Genomic DNA, 16513 nt, shown 5'->3' with positions numbered 1-16513 from the left:
CTTTAGCTGCTGCAACAGGAGGTTCTTCTATGGGGTTATAAGGACAAAAGTTTCACAAATAGAAACAGTGTGCCCCGAATAATAATACCACAATTCTTTGCTTTTCTCTTTATTTTATTTTTCTACTACTGCAGGAAACAATTCTCCTCTCTCTCAAAAATAAAATTGATCATTTGCTTCAGCTGTGGAAAACAAAGGGTTAAATTAGGGTAACACACTTGGTACTAGTCTAGTTGAGTGGGAAGTATATATTAATACTATTCTTCTGCTTGTATCTATCTCCCATCTTTCTTCTTTCTTTATTCATTTAAAAATTATTGTCTCATGTCTCTTTAGCTAGAGAGGCTGTTAGTTGTGCACATGTGCATGTGTGAACCTATGAGCTTACAGGCTCTGTGTTGGAGAGGGTGACTGTTTTGGACATTTCCTTGAGTTTTCGTACATCTATGTATAAATCAAGAGAGAATGTGATTATAGTAAAGCAGCTGCTTTCTCCTTTTGCAGAATCAAGTGTTTAAGCAACAAATCTGAAAAATGTGGGGGGTGGAAGGGAGACATGAGGAAGGCCTCGGAGATGAGACTGTACCTCTTTCTACAACTTGGCCAATCACTTTATGCTTTCCCCTTTTCCCTCTCACTCTTTTTCTTCCTTTCACAAATAAACTGGGGAATATGCATACTTGAATGCATATTACACTTGACATCCCTGGCTCTCAAAGAATTAGTTCTAGATAGCACTTTTTTTTCATGATGTGAGAAGTGTTGTGTTTGCCTAAGAAATATCCATGGAGAGATTTTATATATCGAATCATTTGAATTCGAGCCTTCTTTGCAAGTGATTCTTATGTGACTTTGGATGCATTCTTATTCTTTAGTTAATGAGGAAATGGAAGAATTAATATTTATTGGATATAAACTCCATGCTAGGCAATTTACATATTTTATCTCATTTAGTTCTAAAAAGGTGAGAAAACAGCAGCACAGAGAAGTTGTCATTTATTCAGTGAATTTTTTTCCCACAGGTTTAATGGGTTTAATAAGTTTACCCTTTCAGTTCCTATTTGCAGCACCCAATATCCTTTGAAATACCAGGCAGACCCATCAGTGGCCAACAGTAAAGTTCAGACCTCCAGAGTTTAAAAGTTCAGGTTCTCTGAGCAGTCTGTGCTTCAATGGCACTTGTCCGAAATTGGTACCTCCCTATAGTTGTGAGCACGTTAAATGTACCAGTGAAAAAGGCTTTTTTCCCCTTCAAGGGGAAGGAAGAAAATCACTTCTCAAAACCTAGCAGATCTAGCTGTGAGGTCTTTCCTCCTGTTCCATCTCTTCAGGCTTGTTTTCCTTGTAGTGGAGCAAAAGAACAAATGTAACCTGAGTTACAAGAAACAAGACAGTGATGGCTATAAAGGGAGTGACCAGGAGCAGCAGAGCCTCCTTTACTCCCACATCCAATATGTGTACTTCACAGAAAAACAAAAATAACAAGTCCACAAAATACAACAGCTAGAATTACAAAAACCCATTCATCCAAGGGTGGTGGAAGGCAGGAAGGGGAAGTGGGAAGATAAATGGCACAGGGAGAAATTCAAATCAGTCCAGGCATGGGGGCTGGCAAATGCTAGAAAAGAGCAGAAAAACCTGTGGTCCTTTCAGACTCACCGGTGTTTAAAATTCATACTGATGTCTGGAAGATTCTGCCTTATCTGCACCGAAGACAAAAATCCTGTTTCCTGAAGATGGCAGAAGAGTAGGACGTGGAGATAACCTTCCACCCCACAAATACAACAGAAATACATCTACATGTGGAACAACTCCTACAGAACACCTGCTGAACGCTGGCACAAGATCTCAGACTTCCCAAAAGGCAAGAAACTCCCCACGTACCTGGGTAGGGCAAAAGAAAAAACAGAGACAAAACAATAGGGATGGGACCTGCACCTCTGGGAGGGAGATGTGAACGAGGAAAGGTTTCCACACATTAGGAAGCCCCTTTGCGGGTGGAGACTGTGGGTGGCAGGGGGGGGAGCTTTGGAGCCACGGAGGAGAGTGCAGCAACAGGGGTGCAGAGGGCAAAGCAGAGAGATCCCTGCACAGAGGATCAGTGCCGACCAGGACTCACCAGCCCGAGAGGCTTGTCTGCTCGCCCGCCGGGGTGGGCGGGGGCTGGGAACTGAGACTTGAGCTTCGGAAGTCAGATCCCAGGGAGAGGACTGGAGTTGGCTATGTGAACACAGCCTGAAGGGGGTTAGTGCACCACAGCTAGCCAGGAGGGAGTCTGGCAAAAGTCTGGAGCTGCCAAAGAGGCAAGAGAATTTTTCTTGCCTCTTTGTTTCCTGGTGCACAAGGAGAGGGGATTAAGAGCACTGCTTAAAGGAACTCCAGAGACAGGCACGAGCCACGGCTATCAGCGTGGATCCCAGAGATGGGCATGGGACGCTAAGGCTGCTGCTGCTGCCACCAAGAAACCTGTGTGCAAGCACAGGTCACTACCCACACCTCCCCTCCCAGGAGCCTGTGCAGCCTGCCACTGCCAGGGTCCCGTGATCAAGGGACAACTTCCCTGGGAGAACACACGGTGCACCTCAGGCAGTTGCAATATCACGCTGGCCTCTGCCACCGCACGCTCGCCCTGCATTCCCATACACCTCCATCCCCCTGCCTGAGTGAGCCAGAGTCCCCAAATCAGCTGCTCCTTTAACCCCGTCCTGTCTGAGCGAAGAATAGACACCCTCAGGTGACCTACATGCAGAGGCAGAGCCAAATCCAAAGCTGAACCCCAGGAGCTGTGGAAACAAAGAAGAGAAAGGGAAATCTCTCCCAGCAGCCTCAGGAGCAGCGAATTAAATCTGCACAATCAATGTGATGTACCCTGCATCTGTGGAATACCTGAATAGATAACGAATCATCACAAATTGAGGAGGTGGACTTTGGGAGCAACGATATGTATATTTTTTTCCCTTTTTCTCTTTTTGTGAGTGTTTATATATATGCTTCTGTGTGTGATGTTGTGTGTATAGCTTTGCTTTTACCATTTGTCTTAGGGTTCTGTCTGCCTGTTTTTGTTTTTCCTTTTTTTAGTATAGTTTTTAGCACTTGTTATCATTGGTGGATTTGTTTTTTGGTTTGGTTGCTCTCTTCTTTCCTTTTTATTTAAATTTTTTTTAATAATTATTTTTTATTTTAATAACTTTTATTTTATTTTATTTTATTTATTTTATCTTTTTCTTTCTTTCTTTCTTTTTTTCTCCCTTTTATTCTGAGCCGTGTGCATAACAGGCTCTTGGTGCTCTGGCCAGTCATCAGGGCTGTGCCTCTGAGGTGGGAGAGCCAAGTTCAGGACATTGGTCCACCAGAGACCATCCAGCTCCACATAATATCAAACAGCGAATATATCCCAGAGATCTCCACCTCAACATAAACACGCAACTCCACTCAACGACCAGCAAGCTACAGTGCTGGACACCCTATGCCAAACAACTAGTAAGGCAGGAATACAACCTCACCCACTAGCAGAGAGGCTGCCTAAAAACATAATGTCACAAAGACCCCAAAACACACCACCAGACGTGGCCCTGCCCACCAGAAAGACAAGATCCAGCCTCATCCACCAGAACACAGGCACTAGTCCCCTCCATCAGGAAGCCTACACAACCCACTGTACCAACCTTAGCCACTTATGGCAGACACCAAAAACAATGGGAACTATGAACCTGCAGCCTGTGAAAAGGAGATCCCAAACACAGTAAGTTAAGCAAAATGAGAAGATAGAGAAACACACAGCAGATGACGAAGCAAGGCAAAACCAAACCAGACCAAACAAAAGAAGAGGAAATAGGCAGTCTACCTTAAAAAGAATTCAGAATAATGATAGTAAAGATGATCCAAAATCTTGGAAATAGAATGGAGAAAAAACAAGAAACGTGTAATAAGAACCTAGAAGAACTAAAGAGCAAACAAACAATGATGAACAATGCAATAAATGAAATAAAAAAATTCTCTAGAAGGGATCAATAGTAGAATGACGGAGGCAGAAGCAGGGATAAGTGACCCGGAAGATAAAAGAGTGGAAATAAACACTGCAGAGCAGAATAAACAAAAAAGAATGAAAAGAATTGAGTACAGTCTCTGAGACCTCTGGGACAACATTAAATGCACCAACATTCGAATTATAGGGTTCCCAGAAGAAGAGAAAAAGAAAGGGACTGAGAAAATATTTGAAGAGATTATAGTTGAAAACTTCCCTAATATAGGAAAGGAAATAGTCAATCAAGTCCAGGAAGTACCGAGAGTCCCATGCAGGATTAATTCAAGGAGAAAGACGCCAAGACACATATTAATCAAACTATCAAAAACTAAATATAAAGAAAAAGTATTAAAAGTAGCAAGGGAAAAACAACAAATAACATACAAGGGAATCCCCATAAGGTTAACAGCTGAACTTTCAGCAGAAACTCTGCAAGCCCGAAGGGAGAGGCAGGACATATTTAAAGTGATGAAAAGGAAAAAACTACAACCACAATTACTCTACCCAGCAAGGATTTCATTCAGATTTTCAGGAGAAATTAAAACCTTTAAAGACAAGCAAAAGCTAAGAGAATTCAGCACCACCAAACAAGCTTTACAACAAATGCTAAAGGAACTTCTCTAGGCAGGAAACACAAGAGAAGGAAAAGATCTACAATAATAATCCCAAAACAATTAAGAAAATGGTTAGGAACATACATATCGATAATTACCTTAAATGTAAATGGATTAAATGCTCTAACCAAAAGGCATAGACTGGCTAAATGGATACAACAACAAGACCCGTATATATGCTGTGTACAGGAGACCCACTTCAGACCTTAGGACGCATACAGATTGAAAGTGAGGGGATGGAAAAAGATATTCCATGCAAATGGAAATCAAAAGAAAGCTGGAGTAGCAATTCTCATATCAGACAAAATAGACTTTAAAACAAAGACTATTACAAGACAGAAAGAAGGACACTACATAATGATCAAGGGATCAATCCAAGAAGAAGATATAACAATTGTAAATATTTACGTACCCAACATAGGAGCACCTCAATATATAAGGCAAATACTAATAGCCATAAAAGGGGAAATCGACAGTAACACAATTATAGTAGGGGATTTTAACACCCCATTTTCAGCAATGGACAGATCATCCAAAATGAAAATAAATAAGGAAACACAAGCTTTAAATGATACATTAAACAAGATGGGCTTAATTGATATTTATAGGACATTCCATCCAAAAACAACAGAATACACATTTTTCTCAAGTGCTTATAGAACAATCTCCAGGATAGATCATATCTTGGGTCACAAATCTAGCCTTGATAAATTTAAGAAAATTGAAATCGTATCAAGTATGTTTTCTGACCACAACACTATGAGACTAGATATCAGTTACAGAAAAAAATCTGTAAAATGTACAAACACATGGAGGCTAAACAATACACTACTAAATAACCAAGAGATCACTGAATAAATCAAAACAGGAAATCAAAAAATACCTAGAAACAAATGAAAGTGAAAACACGATGACCCAAAACTTATGGGATGCAGAAAATGCATTTAAAAGAGGGAAGTTTTTAGCATTACAATCCTACCTTAAGAAACAAGAAACACCTCAAATAAACAACCTAACCTTACACCTAAAAGAATTACAGAAAGAAGAAGAAAAAAAACTCCAAATTTAGCAGAAGGAAAGAAATCATAACAGCTGGTTCTTTAGAAGATAAACAAAATTGATAAACCATTAGCCAGACTCATCAGGAAAAAAAGGGAGAAAACTCAAATCAGTAGAATTAGAACTGAAAAAGGAGAAGTAACAACTGACATTGCAGAAATACAAAGGATCATGAGAGATTACTACAAGCAACTCTATGCCAATAAAATGGACAACCTGGAAGAAATGGACAAATTCTTAGAAAGGTATGACCCTCCATGACTGAACCAGGAAGAAATAGAAAATATGAACAGAGCAATCACAAGTTATGAAATTGAAACTGTGATGAAAATTCTTCCAATAAGCAAAAGCCAAAGACCAGATGCCTTCACAGGCGAGATCTATCAAATATTTAGAGAAGAGTTAACAACTATCCTTCTCAAACTCTTCCAAAATATAGCAGAGGCAGGAACACTCCCAAACTCATTCTATGAGGCCACCATCACCCTGATACCAAAACCAGAGAAAGATGTCACAAAGAAAGGAAACTACAGGCCAATGTCACTGAGGAATATAGATGCAAAAATCCTCAAAAAAATACTAGCAAACAGAATCCAACAGCACATTAAAAGGATTATACACCATGATCAAGTGGGGTTTATCCCAGCAATGCAAGGATTTTCAATATACGCCAATCAATCAATGTGATACAGCATATTAACAAATTGAAGGAGAAAAACCATATGATCATCTCAATAGATGCAGAGAAGGCTTTTGACAAAATTCAACACCCATTTATGATAAAAACCCCTCAGAAAGTAGGCATAGAGGGAACTTTCCTCAACATAATAAAGGCCATATATATGACAAACCCATAGGCCGCATCACCCTCAATGGTGAAAAACTGAAACCATTTCCACTAAGATCAGGAACAAGACAAGGTTGCCCATTCTCACCACTATTATTCAACATAGTTATGGAAGTGTTAGCCACAACAATCAGAGAAGAAAAAGACATAAACGAACCCAAATCGGAAAAGAAGAAGTAAAGCTGTCAACAGTTTGCAGATGACATGATACTATACCTAGAGAATCCTAAAGATGCTACCAGAAAACTACTAGAGCTAATCAATGAATTTGGTAAAGTAGCAGGATACAAAATTAATGCACAGAAGTCTCTTGCATACCTATATACGATTGATGAAAAATCTGAAAGTGAAATTAAGAAAACACTCCCGTTTACCATTGCAACAAAAAGAATAAAATATCTAGGAATAAACCTACCTAAGGAGACAAAAGACCTGTATGCAGAAAATTATGACACTGATGAAAGAAATTAAAGATGATACAAATAGATGGAGAGATATACCATGTTCTTGGATTGGAAGTATCAACATTGTGAAAATGACTCTACAAAGCAATCTACAGATTTAATGCAATCCGTATGAAACTACCACTGGCATTTTTTACAGAACTAGAACAAAAAGTTTCACAATTTGTATGGAAACACAAGAGACCCCCAATAGCCAAAGCAATCTTGAGAATGAAAAATGGAGCTGGAGTAATCAGGCTCCCTGACTTCCGACTATACTACAAAGCTACAGTAATCAAGACAGTATGGTACTGGCACAGAAACAGAACTATAGATGAATGGAACAGAATAGAAAGCCCAGAGATAAACCCACGCACATGTGGTCACCTTACCTTTGATAAAGGAGGCAAGAATATACAGTGGAGAAAAGACAGCCTCTTCAATAAGTGGTGCTGGGAAAACTGGACAGGTACATGTGAAAGTATGAAATTAGAATACTCCCTAACACCATACACAAAAATAAACTCAAAATGGATTAAAGATCTAAATATAAGGCCAGACACTATCAAACTCTTAGAGGAAAACATAGGCAGAACACTCTGACATAAATCACAGCAAGATCCTTTTTGACCCACCTCTTAGAGAAATGGAAATAAAAACAAAAATAAACAAATGGGACCTAATGAAACTTAAAAGCTTTTGCACACAAAGGAAACCAGAAACAAGACGAAAAGACAACCATCAGAATGGGAGAAAATATTTGCAAATGAAGCAACTGATAAAGCATTAATTTCCAAAATTTACAAGCGGCTCAAGCAGCTCAATATCAAAAAAACAAACAACCCAATCTAAAAATGGGCAGAAGACCTAAGTAGACATTTCTTCAAGGAATATATACAGATTGCCAACAAACACATGAAAGAATGCTCAACATCATTAATCATTAGAGAAATGCAAATCAAAACTACAATGAGCTATCATCTCACACTGGTCAGAATGGCCATTATCAAAAAATGTAGAAACAATAAATGCTGGAGAGGGTGTGGAGAAAAGGGAACCCTCTTGCACTGTTGGTGGGAATGTAAATTGATACAGCCACTATGGAGAACTGTATGGAGGTTCCTTAAAAATCTAAAAATAGAACTACCATACGACCCAGCAATCCCACTACTGGGCATATACCCTGAGGAAACCATAATACAAAAAGGGTCATCTACCACAGTGTTCATTGCAGCTCTGTTTACAATACCCAGGACATGGAAGCACCCTAAGTGCCCTTCAAGAGATGTATGGATAAAGATATGGCCCATATATACAATGGAATATTACTCAGCCATAAAAAGCGAAAGTGAGTTATTTTTAGTGAGGTGGATGGACCTAGAGTCTGTCATACAGAGTGAAGTCAGAAAGAGAAAAACAAATACCGTATGCTAACATATATATGGAATAAAAAAAGAAAAGAAAAATGGTCATGAAGAACCTAGGGGCAAGACAGGAATAAAGACTCAGCACTACTAGAGAATGGACTTGAGGCCACGGGCAGGGGGAATGGTAAGCTGGGACAAAGAGAGTGGCATGGACTTATATACACTACCAAATGTAAAATAGATAGCTAGTGGAGAGCAACTGCATAGCATAGGGAGATCAGCTCGGTGCTTTGTGACCTCCTAGAGGGATGGGATAGGGAAGGTGGGAGGGAGGGAGACGCAAGAGGGAAGATATATGGGGATATATGTATATGTATAGCTGATTCACTTTGTTATAAAGCAGAAAATAATACACCACTGTAAAGCAATTATACTCCAATAAAAATGTCAAATAAAAAATTCCTGATTTCTCAGAAAGAGGGGAATATGCACAGGGCCCTTGGCAGAGTTGGTGTTGCCTTCCCTGGTGGGGGAGGTGAACAAGGAAAAGAGCTGCCATGGCGCCCCTCCAATCCCGCCCATCCCCTCTTGAAGGCAGGTGACTCAGTGGCCTGCAGCAGCTTTCAGTTTGGCAGGACATGGGTAAGGTGAGGGGAACTTTACTGCAGAAGTTGAGCTACTCAGGGCAACTGCAGGTAGACCATCTTGTGGAAGAGTCTGTTGCTTAAGAAAACCACCAAGGAGAAGAGGTGCAATTGGAAAAGGCGCTGATAATGAATAAAGGAAATAGGATAGAAAGGAGGCAGCCACTGTCAATGTAGAAGGACCGCATTGCTGTGAGGAAAGACAAGGGCAAATCAAATGCAATGTAGTAAGGCCAATTCTTTCTATGTTTTACAACTGCTGGTGAATTTCAATTCCTTTATTGAACCAACGATATTTGAAGCAGTATAGTGAGTAGAGAAGAGACATGTGCAGGAGACTAACCAGCTGACCAACAAGATGGATCGGGAAGAGACTCATAAACATCCCTTGGAGGAGAAAAAGAGCCTGCAGCAAAAGGTTGAAGAGCATGTCAGCAATTATTTTGCTGAAAGTAGTGAATGGGTGAGCTTTCCTCCCTGATACCTCGAATGCCAGATCAGCTATATCCTGAAACCCGATTGCGTTCACAACTTTGCTAAGCACAAACGGGGAGCACCCAAAGAGCACTGAAAATTGATGTGAGGAAGAATTCTAGCCACAACCAAACATCCCCAGGAAGTGATGGTTCACCAATAATTTGGCCCACTGCTGACTGAAGCACAGGAATAAACACTCAATAAAACCAGAGGAGACAACCAGAATATCCCACCATTCCAAGTGCAGCACTGAAAAATTCGACTAACAACATGTGGTTCACTGTCTTGCTTCCTCTCTATACTCTGGGCTCTCCTCTGAGCCAGGACACTGCTTGCCCTTGTTCGACGCTGCTCCTCTCTCTTCTGTTGACTTCGACCTTCTAGCTTTGAGATGGTGCAAATTCCCCAGATGGAGTCTTTGATTCCCCTGGCAAGGTCCTGTAGAAAAGTTTTGACACTGTCTGCCATATCTTCACTGCCCAAACTATCAACTACACAAAGGAGAGAGAAATGTCCCCAAATCTTTCACCATGAAGGACCCGGCAGCTTCGCTGCCACGTCTTTGGCTCCAGGCCCACCGCAGGCCGGCTTGGCTCCTCCACGCCCCTCCGCCCCCAGCCACCCACTACCACCTATCAGTGAATTTTCATTGAAGCTCCTGCCTATTCAGTGAATTTTTATCGATTGCCCACTATGCACCAAAAATTACCCCAAGAACTGGAGATAGAGCAGTGAACAAAACAAGGTCCCAACCTTCTTGGAACTGAAGTTCTTAATTGGCCCCAAACCATTCGGTTACAAAACAGTAGAGTTGGAACTGAAATCGAACAATGCAGGTATGGGAGAGGAACATTTGTGAATTAAGGACGATTGATGATGTAGGTGAATTAGGATCCAGAGACCCACCCACATACCACTCCTCTCCCCCATCCTTGCCAGCTAGAGTGTAATCACAAAAGCAGAGAAATCAGAAGTATGTATGCAAGTACATAACATATTTGTAACACTGAGCCTGCCTCATTATGGTTGTGTTCAACTGCAAAGAAGCAAATAGTTTCTCAGGGAGAAGATGCAGCAGAGGGTTAAAGAAAAATGATCATTTTAACTTTAACATTTTCAGCTTCTAACTCTTTACAGTATTGAGGGATAAAACAAATTTCAATCCCCATGCTTTGTAAACAAAAATAATCTAACTGGTTTTGCAGAGCAGCTTGAAAATCCTGTCCAGATACATTTTATTTATCTAAGTATATGCCTTTTTGTTTGTTCTTTTAAATTCCCTCAGTAGAAGATTCTGGCTAAATTACAATATTTATAATAAGCTGAGGCTCCTAAATGGCAACTTTATCCTTTTTCACCTTCCAGTTTGTCTAATCTTTACTTCTCCCTGTAATTAAACTGATCTCAATCCGCTTCTCTCATGATATCCTTCTAACTCTGTTCAGCCTTTTTATTTTTGGTTGCTCCTGATCTTCCTTATTTTCCATTTATTGTCATTTTAGTCAAGGGATTTATGCATTCTGGTATATAACATGACAGAAATGGGGAAATATTTTTATTCCATCAGTAGATATAATCCAAATTATATTAATCATTTTCATTGATTTTCCACTTGCAGAGCTCCTACTTTGGGAAGGGCACTCTACAGCCTTCAAATTGGAAAATAAAAGGAAATAAGACATGGTTCCCAAACCAAAGGAGCTGACAGTTCCTCTCAGGAAGGGGAATAAGATATGTCCACAAACAGCTATGTAAAATATATAGTGAGGTGTATGATAGATGCCATAAGAGAAATACAGATGAAGTCTTACTGAAGTTCAGAGGCTGGGGATAACACATTTGTTCGGGAAATCAGAGAAGGATTTATTGTGGTATTTAAGGAATTATTACAATGAACATCGTTATTGGTACCATTTTACTAATGTGGAAACAAAAGCTTAAATAAGTGTGACTTGCTTAGGTCTTCTGACTAAATGTGTCACTCTCTATCTTTTCTGACTGTTATTCTGGGGGTAATTTTGACAAGTTTTGATAACCTGTATTGGATTTGGGGTTAAAAGAAGAAAAATCAAATATGACTTAAGCTTTTCAGTTTGAGATACTGGGAACATGGTAGCCCAATTAAAAGGAGTAAGAAGTAGGGGAGAGGAGAAGCTGGTTTGGGAAAGGGGGAGACTGTGAGATCTGTTTGAACCAGTAGCCTTTGAGACACATGGCAGGGAAGATGCCCAACAGGCAGTTAAAAGGTAACTTGAGGAAGGTCACATTTGTGATAGAGACATAAGAGTTATTCCTCTTAAAGTTATCTTTGTAGCTGTGGGAATGAGTGAGATCACTGAGGGGTAATGGAAGGGGTTGAGGTTAGAACCTAAAATGCCTACTCTAAAGGAACAGAAGGAAGGAACCACTTTCACAGGTAGAGGAGCGGTCAGAGAGGGATGTGAACACAGACAAACTGAAGCAAATAGAGAAAGGGGGCAGTCAACCATCTCAGAGGGCCAAAGGGCCAAGGAGGATGAGGTTTGAAAATAGAGTTTGACCATTAAGAAAGCAATGGTGATGTTTGAGAGAGCAGTTGTAGTATACATACGGAGGCAAAATCCAGATGCAAAATGTTAATGGGTTACTGGATCAAGAAGTGGAGGAAATAAGTGAGGATTACTATCCTAAAAAGGATATTGGTCAAAGGAGGAGAGATGGGATAGTAGCACAGAATCTTGGAGATCTGAGAGATTTATAGACAGAGGGAAGTAACTAGTAGTAAGGAAAAGTTAAGATGCAGCAGAGAAAGGGAAGAAAGGGGACATGATTCTGGAAGAGTCAAGAGTGGATAGGATTCCAGGTACAGACAGAGAAGTGACTTCCAGATAAAAGAGGAGTATGTTATTCCATAATGAGTGGAAGGAGCAGAAACTGAAGAGATTTTTGAGGTGGGGAGGAAAATGGAGGAATCTCATTGGACAGATTATATTGGTTTTCTCAGTAAGTAGAAGGTGAATGAACGAACATGAGCATGGGGCTTTCAGGAAAAAAAAAGATTTCTAACCGTAGTTATAGAGAACTTGGTGAATACAAGTATGACCATGAATGTCCGAGGGCTTCTTAAAGTTGGATAACTTGAATTCATACTGAGCCACATCAGCAAATCTTTTTTTTTTAGCACCTTTATTTATTTATTTATTTATTTATTTATTTATTTATTTATTTATTTATTTAGGCTGTGTTGGGTCTTCGTTTCTGTGCGAGGGCTTCCTCTAGTTGTGGCAAGCGGGGGCCACTCTTCATTGTGGTGTGCAGGCCTCTCACTATCGTGGCCTCTCTTGTTGTGGAGCACAGGCTCCAGACGCGCAGGCTCAGTAGTTGTGGCTCACGGGCCTAGTTGCTCCACGGCATGTGGGATCTTCCCAGACCAGGGCTCGAACCCGTGTCCCCTGCATTAGCAGGCAGATTCTCAACCACTGCGCCACCAGGGAAGCCCAGCAAATCTTTTTTAAAAAATGTTCTCCAACAAGGTTTCATGGCCTGGGAACAGTAAAGTGGATGCTGGGGATTATGTACTTTGTTAGATGTGAGAACTACTCCCAGAGGTTCTAAAAGTAACAGTTAAATTATAAGATCAGCCATCTTTGAAAACACCTGTTAATTTTTAGGGTGGGTCTGGCACCAATTCCAATGTACAGGTAGAAAAATAAAATAAGCTACCAAATAGTGAAACTGTCTAGCAGCTCATTAGTTAGAAATCTAAAACTTTTGATTAATTTTGCTGACCTGTTTTATGCAGAGTGATCTATTCATATTAATATTTGGTTTTACTTTCTTATAGAGTTGGGGAAAATAATAGTTCCCTAAATTTAGAAGTTTTTCTTTCAGTAGATCATTTAAAATAAGTCCAACACACAGTTTAGGGAGAATCAATACTCTTAGCACCTAAGTCCTTTTTCTTCTTAAAAAATAATAATGGTTCAGCATTTAGAGTGAAATTTAGTTCATAGAGAAGAAAATTTCATGCTTTTGTTAATTTTTTTTCCCCTATTAGAAGATGCTTACATCCGTATATGAAAGTTCATATCATCCCTTCTCATCCAATCATCTGTTCATTCACTATGGGGTATTCAAGATGGATAAAGTCCCTGCCCTCAACAAGCTTACTTTTGTGTATTTTTAAACTCGATATCCTAGAAAAGTTCTAACAAGATTCTCATAAACTATTTTAAAATCAGTATTGATTTTAAATATTATATTAATGTATTATTCAAAACCAATGCCTTTTATACATTAACATGACAGATTAAAGGTACTTTAACATACGTATTTTGCTTGGTATAAAGTACCCTGCATTACTATCCCTATGATAAAGGAACTGAGCCTCAGAGAAGGTAAATGACTTACCTAAGTTTCCACAGCATGTAGGTGATAGAGGCAGAACTGAATACAGGTTTTATTAACCCAGAAATTTTTTTCTATTATACCTATTTCCACTAATTTTAGTAGTCAAACCCAATAGATTCGTAGTACAAATCCAATCTACTTTGTAATTCTCACCTGTTGACCTCCCTGAAGCATTTATACCTTCACTCACCTTCCTATTGCTTCTTAAAAATTTCTCTTCTCTTGACTGTATGACATTTTTCTCTTATGATTCTCATATGTCTGAAGATTTGTAGTTCTGTCTTTGATCTTCATTTGCCTTTTCAGCAATTGCATGATTTTAACTAGAACTTCTAAGCATATGATTCTGAAATCTAGAACAATAGCCATGGAATCCCCACTTAGTTCCAGACATGTGTTTTCAACTGTGTGCTGTAAAAGAGTTCTTTTGCTAGTTATTTGCAATAAGTTAATACATGTTTAAGGGATTACTATGCACTATATACTTTGCTAAGTGTTATGAAGAATAAAAATATGAATCTGACCTAGGTTCTTACCAGGAGCACAGAAAACTCCATGTGTCTCCACTTTTACTGTTTTAGTTTTTGAGTCCATTTACCATATAGTAGATTCCTCAGGTTCAAGATCTCGGAGTCTTCTTTGAAAAGTGCTGTCCTTGATGATTTAGGATAATTTTCTAACTGGTCTCCTCACCTGTATTCTTTCCATTCCCCAATTAATCTTCCTGAAGTAGACTTATGTTCAAATCACAGCCCCGTTTAAAAGCATTCAAAGGCATCTCACTGCTTGCAGAACCAAGCTCCATCTGCCAAGTATGCCCCCTACATATAACTTTACACTTTTCCAACCTTGGTGTCTTGACTTTGTTTCCTTCACTTCAAATACCATTTTCTTTCACCTCCTTATATTCAAAGCCCACCTTTACCTTCTCTTAAATGCTACCTGATCCAAGTAACCTACCCAAGCACTGCCAATGGAACTCGGTTTTTCTTCTTCTGAATTCCAACCCATAAGTTATTTCTTTGTACTTTTTATTGGCCCTTGCCTCTTTCACCCTTGTATTATAGGTATTTGTGTTCATATATCATCTAGACTAGGGATTAGCAAACTTTTCCTGTAAAGGACAATATAGTAAATATTTTAGGCTTTGTTGGCCACATGGGGTCTTGGTCTTCTTTCTTTTTACTTATAGTCCTTTAGAAATATAAGGTCTTGGTCTTCCTTCTTTTTACTTACAATCCTTTAAAAATATAAATACCATTCTTAGCTTCAGAACATTACAAATATAGGCTGCTGGCTATAGTTTGAACCCTGATCAATATTCAATGCTCCTAGTAATAATCTAACTTTGATTCATGCCTTATAATACTTAGCAAAGTATATTGTGCATAGTAAGCTCTTAAACATGTGTTACATGAATGTAAACATGTGTTACATGTATTACCAAAGAGGCTTTTTTTACAAAAACAAACACAAAATAGTTTCTAGGGGAATTTTTAAATATATATCCATCTTTAGATTTGGTAATTCATCAGCTAGTCAAAATGAATCACTTATATGTTTGTTTTACCAAAGTATCCCAGGAACATTAAGTTAAAGCACCCTTTATCCAAACTTGAACACAAGAAGTGTATACTTTGGGTTCAAGAGTGTCTTGCCTTCTCAACAACCAGTGTTTTAGTCCAGTTATTCTAACAGTTTTTACAATAGTAGACTACAAAAATGCTATCATATTTTGTTGGTTTTGAAATGGTCCTAAGCACATTAACTGGTAATAGATTTAGCCAATCCCCTTCTCTACTGTTCCCTTGCATTACAAAAATAAATGAATGCAATTTTTGGTTTGTAACAAAATAACCCTGACTCCCCCTATACAAGTGAAAAGTCATATGAAAACCAAAAGAAAGGAGAGGAGTATAGTACATAGTACATTTATTTTGGACTCCTGGTCTGATTCTTATTAGCCCTTCCTGGTTTCTTTCAGATCTTGGACATGTCACCACCCATTATTTCATTGGTGACAACTTCTAAGCACTTGGATAATCCTACATCAATTTAGTTGATTATATGGAGATACAGTGGCTCTTAAAGCCTCTACTCTGTTCTCAGTATTCAGAACACTTTGTACTGAGAGCCTTAGCTTTGATTGTAATCACAAGTAGGAATTGTACACTTCAAGGGAACCCAAATTGAGTTCCAAGAAAAAAAATATTTAATACAGTTCTACCTACTTTATGGCTCAGTGGTGCTGAATTATGTTTATTTTGCATTTCTCTAATAATACTTTGGCATAGAAAGTAACCTGCCAGTGAACCCAGTTTAGATGAGGTTGACCTCATGCCTGTCTACCTCAGAGGAAACTTACCTTGCCTTAGGAACAGAAAAAAAATCTTTCCCACTCTTTTCCAATTTCCCCAAAACACTGTTAGGCTTAGTAAAATGTAGTGGGAGATACAGTTTGTTCTGTTTGAGAAAATGGACTATTTTTATTACTATATCCTTATATCTCTCAGAACCTTATTGGGATGTCATTCCACTTTCCTCCTAAAGTCTGCCACTACCTCAGAGTTTATTAGAGAATGCATATTTGCTTAAGTTCAGATTCCTCTGAAAAGGTAACTTTCAAAGCAAAACACAGTCTTTAATGTC

At 39.1% G+C, this 16513-nt stretch overlaps 1 protein-coding gene and 1 pseudogene across 3 annotated transcripts in view; one reads left to right on the top strand and one right to left on the bottom strand.

Moving 5' to 3' along the window:
* Positions 1-16513, top strand: part of POF1B (POF1B actin binding protein) — a 99547-nt gene that overhangs the window by 18668 nt on the left and 64366 nt on the right. The window lies entirely within an intron of this gene.
* On the bottom strand, positions 6661-16513 carry LOC309653063 (etoposide-induced protein 2.4 homolog pseudogene; annotated as a pseudogene). The gene has a single exon. The product of its transcript is annotated as an etoposide-induced protein 2.4 homolog pseudogene (transcript).

This window comes from Balaenoptera physalus (genome assembly GCF_965194825.1).
Source record: "Balaenoptera physalus genome assembly, chromosome: X".
NCBI lineage: Eukaryota > Metazoa > Chordata > Mammalia > Artiodactyla > Balaenopteridae > Balaenoptera > Balaenoptera physalus.
This window is presented reverse-complemented; position numbering and strand designations above follow the sequence as displayed.